Raw genomic sequence first — 5,219 nt, 5'->3', positions numbered from 1 at the left:
TCAAAGTCGATCCCTGTGATTAAAAGTTAATCATCCTGGGGGGGGGTCCCAGGCCTTGGTGTTTGGGGAGAGCTGCCTGGGGGTGTCCCATCTGCAGCCTGGGCTGCGATCTGCTGCTCCCTAGAGGAACATCGTGCCCTTTGCGGTGAGCCGCACCTGAGTCCTTGGTCCTTCCCACCAACCTGTGCTCCAAGGGGCGGAGACTCTCCTAAAGTCTCAGGTGCTTCTAAGGCACTTCTAAGGCAGGGAAACTGTTCTTAAAAAGGGTCGGGTTATGCTGAGTGAAATAAGTCAAGCAGAGAGAGTCAATTATCATATGGTTTCACTTATTTGTGGAGCATAACAAATAGCATGGAGGACATGGGGAGTTAGAGAGGAGAAGGGAGTTGGGGTAAATTGGAAGGGGAGGTGAATCATGAGAGACTATAGACTCTGAAAAACAATCTGAGGGGTTTGAAGTGGCGGGGGGGGTTGGAGGTTGGGGTACCAGGTGGTGGGTATTATAGAGGGCACGGATTGCATGGAGCGCTGGGTGTGGTGAAAAAAATAATGAATACTGTTTTTCTGAAAATAAATTAATTAATAATTTTTAAAAAAGGGTCGGGTGGATGGGGCCTTGCTGTTTGTTGTCGGAAAGGGGGCTAGCTCTTAGATGCTCTCTGGGGCAGGAGACTTGCGCTTAGTCTAGGAAAATTTTTCTGAGATTTCATGCTTTGAGGGGGCGGTGGGTACTTTTGGACTTCTGAGGCATTGATTTCATAGAACTTTAGGGTTGCTTGTCTTTCTATGGATAGGGAATCCTGAGTGTTGAATCCTAAACCTCTTACACCTTAGGGGAAATCTAATTTAGGGAAAACTGTCTCCTTGATCATGAAACATTGACTTACGAGCTCCCTGGATATATTTTTGAAATGGGAAGGGCAATGAGGGGAAAGGGCAGGAGGGAAAGTAGCTGAGGGTAACGGAAGGGTGAAGAAGGTAGCGGGTGTTGGCCGGTGGAGGACGGCCTTCACCAAGGAGGGCAGAGATCGGGGTGGCTAAGCAAGGCAGTGGGAGATTATGTGCCAAAGAAGAGACTGCCAAGTATTTTCACCTCAGGGACAAAACGGAGCCTCCTCTGGTTTGAGTGACAGGGAAAGTGGAAGAAAAGCTCCCACATGGGAAACTAAAGAGAGCTTCGGTGTCCTGTGAGAAGGGAGACTGGGCATCTGAGAAAAATGTGGGAGAATCTGGCAATTCTTACCTGAACAGTGTCTTGGAAGGGTGAAGCAGGTGAAAAAAGTGGTAGGAGAGGGGGGAGAAACAGTGGTTCTCACTGTGCAGGGCAACCTATGCTTCTCAGACCGAAGGGTCAGTGGGGCTGCAGGTACAGACAAAAGTTCAGTAGAGGCCTCCCGGTAAACATGGGGCTGAGCCTCCTGCCCTGGCCCAATGCTCCCCTTAAAGGGTCAACAGGGGTCCTGGATAGGGAAGTGGGTTTCCCCAAGACTTAGCACTGCTGGCCTCCTCAAGGATCTGAAAAGACACTGTTGAGGGATAAAAAGCCACTGATTTTAAAATTCAAGACCAACATGAAGTACAGCTGAGGAAAACTCAGCTAAATCTTGGAGCTCTAGGGAATGGAAGTAAGGGAGAGGAACATGAGTAAAAGTGATGGGGGTTTCAGCGGGGATGGAGGGACAGCAGTGTGTCTGGGTGGAAAGTGCTGCTAACCAAAAGAAGTTGGAGAGAAAAAGAAGGGAATCGTGGGTGTGCATGGGATCCACCGGGGGTTTCTGCTGAGCTCTGGGCTGGAATGAGCTGGGCATCAGAAACTAACAGGGAGTCCTGGAAGGGTCTCTAAGAGACAAATACTTCAGGGAGGACATCAAGGTGTTGGAAGCAGAGAACCGCTGGCCAGGAGAGAGCATTATGACACTATTATTACCCAAAACATGAGGGGAGAGGCCGACGGAATAGGTGAGACAGGAGAGCACAGGGCAGAGGGATTCTCGACATGGTGGAGGAGGGGACCCCAGGTCCTCTGGCAGAAATTGGCCACCACCCACAAGTGGCTCTAGGTACCAAACTCTGGTTTTCTGTGCAAGTACTAAGTTCAAGCATTTCCACTGGCTCTGAAGTTGGGCGTATCCTGCATTGAGTCCTGGTGTCCCTCCATTGAAAATGGAGCAGGAGGGGTGTGGTGTTCTGGGTGGACAGTCAGTTAAGCATCTGACTGTTTTCTTGACGTGGGCTCAGGTGGTGGGGTTGAGCTCCCCACTCAGCGAGGAGTCTGTTGGAGATTCTCCATCCTTCTCCTTCTTCCCCTTCTCCCAACTCACTCGTAGCCTTCCTCTAAATCAATCTTTTAAAAAAACGTGGTGTGGGGGGGGTGCTAGGTAAAAAGGACTTAAATCTTACCTGTGACTGAGGAAAGCTAGTCCAGCGTTCTCCTTGGAATTCATGTTAGGACTGGGACATGGGTTACATCTGCCGGATCTCTTTGGCTTAATCTGAACTAGTATCTGATTGGAAAACTGGGAGAAGGTGTGTCTGGCCTCCACTAGGGTAGTGATTAGAAAGGATTCTGGGCCTTAGACCCCACCTGCACTCTATTATCTCTTCACAAATGGCCACCCCTCACTTCTGGATCATTCTGTTTCCTTGAATGTCCCTGAGAGCTCCCGTCAAACCAGGAAGCCATGGAATGACCTGGGTTTTCTTCACTCTGGAATTAAAATAATCTGGCATTAAGGGCCTTTCCCATGGACTACGGCAAAAATGCATCCTCAGGGGGTGACTTGTCTTGATTGTCCTTGGTGTTCAGATCAAACCTTACAGGGGTTAACTGGATAGAGAAGGTAGCTTGGGGTGGGGGGGGGGGAGGAATGGGCCTCTGATGCTAGGCTCGGTGGTGCTACAGTCCCTAGCAAGTCTGTATGTGTCCACAACGGTCTGACTGAGGTGGGCTGTCCACGTCAGTGAATCCTAGCTCTATTCCCTGTGCCCAGGGATTAACACAGAAAAAATGACTGCACAGATCCTTCCCCTTGTAGTCTGCCCAGGGGTGAGATGATGGGGCTTGCTAGTTGACCCATTCATAGACTGAGTTCTCCTAAAGCTCATATTCTCCAATGGGAAAGCAACATTAGGCTAAGGCCTGCTGTACTAGTGAATTTGGCTTTATTTTAGTCCTTAGCAGAGAAGTGAAGAATAAGTTTGCATGTATGTTAACTGACAAGAACTTTTAAAGAGAAAGATGGGCGAGATTTGGGTCTACATGATAGAGCAGACACGGTTTTATAAACTTGACCCAGGAAGTATGGAGAAACAGATTTGAGACCTAAGACATTGGATCCTACTCACAGAAGGAAGTTCTGAAGGAAAGAGGGCATGAGGTCCAAACACAAGTAATAGGATTCAGCTCACACAGCCAGGAATGCTAATGGCAAGATACCACCCCACTGACTCCAGTCTGCAAGACTGCCTCGAGGGCTAATTATCCTCAGGCAGCAAGATTGTTGGGGGGTGGGTTGGGGTTACTGATCCCAAGTCACTAGGAAGCTCTGCTCTGTCCCTGCCCCTTGATGCTCTCCATATTTTTGAGTTCCAGTCAAGCCCTAGCCACGAGCCAGAGCTAGAGGATCCTCCAGTTCATTTTACATTTTACTATCCTTCCACTGGGTTTTGGGAAAAGGAGTCTTGACATCCCTTGTTTTTCAAGAGGCAGTGAAATCCATTTACAGTTCTGAATCTAGATCCAAGTCCAAGGTGGGCTGTGTTGCTCAGGGCAGGGACTGCCAGGAGAAAGGCAGGAATTGAGCATGGAGATGCCATGGAATGCTCAGGACTCCCATCTAGGTCTTGAGGAAGCTCCATGTAGACCACACGTTGGGGAGGCCAATGTAGAATTCCTGGATCCGCTCCCCTCCTTACTGATAGCAGACACAGCAATAGAACCCCTTGAAATCCTAACAGCTAAAATGGGTTATAGGGAATTCTCTTCACGCTGGATCTCAAACAGTGCAGGCACTTGGGATCCTTTCCATGGACAGCAGCCAGGGCCCCATAATGGGGGGGGGGGGGTCCCTGATGTCCCTGTCCATGGTACACATCAAATCCCTTCCTAGGTTCAGGGCAGACACCCTTCATCCAATGTCTACTTGACTGCTTCTGATCAAGAGGACTTTCTCTTGATATCAAGGCTTCAGCCACACCTACCTTTTCTCATTGCCTGACTACAGTGGGTACAATTCTTTCTTGGGGACTCGGTTCCTCTGTGTGAAGTGCTCACTTTCAATCATCCCCAACTTCCGCTTCCAGTAGGCGAATGGGAGAAGAATGAGGCACAAACAAGTCAGCTACAAAAGAAAGGGAGCAGGGGACAACAGTAGAAAAGACTGTTGCCAGTATGTGTTTTTCTTTCTTTTTTTTTTTTTTTAAAGATTTTATTTATTTATTTGACAGACAGAAATTACAAGTAGACAGAGAGGCAGGCAGAGAGAGGAAGGGAAGCAGGCTCCATGCTGTGCAGAAAGCCCAATGTGGGGCTCGATCCCAGGACCCTGGGATCATGACCTGAGCCGAAGGCAAAGGCTTTAACCCACTGAGCCACCCAGGCACCCCAGTATGTGTTTTTCTTAAGCCTATGTCTAAATGTGCTTGGTAACTAGTAAAATTTCCCATGAGTTATATTTTAAGTAATACATTGTTCTGAGGGGCAGTTGTGTCTACCCCTTTTTGTTTGTGAAGAAGTAGAAAAGTTGATTTTGCAGTTTCTTGATTCTTCAGCCGTTGGAGGGATTTTCGCATGCTTCTGAGGACTAAGCATAAAAAGATTATAGCAACAAGAAGAATAATCATTCCACATATAATGTCAAGACCAGTTTGTTTGATCCAAGTAGAAGGGTTTAAATCAGACAGAATATCATTAATTCTTTGAGTAAAACTCACTTCTGGAACTGATTGTAATGATGAGTGAGTAATACTTTGAATAGTATCTTGAAGTTGTCTAATATGTGTGATCCAAGTAGAAGGGTTTGAATCAGACAGAATATCATTCTTTGAGTAAAACTCACTTCTGGAACTGACTGTAATGATTGAGTAATACTTTGAATAGTATCTTGAAGTTGTCTAATATCTAAAGTTAGATTGTCACCATAATGATTAGTAATATGCCGGCGAATTTTGCTCCAAAATATTTCTGATTCATTATAGGCATGGGGAGTAACACAGAAGAA

This window comes from Mustela erminea, chromosome 3 (assembly GCF_009829155.1).
Source record: "Mustela erminea isolate mMusErm1 chromosome 3, mMusErm1.Pri, whole genome shotgun sequence".
Classification (NCBI taxonomy): domain Eukaryota; kingdom Metazoa; phylum Chordata; class Mammalia; order Carnivora; family Mustelidae; genus Mustela; species Mustela erminea.
This window is presented reverse-complemented; position numbering follows the sequence as displayed.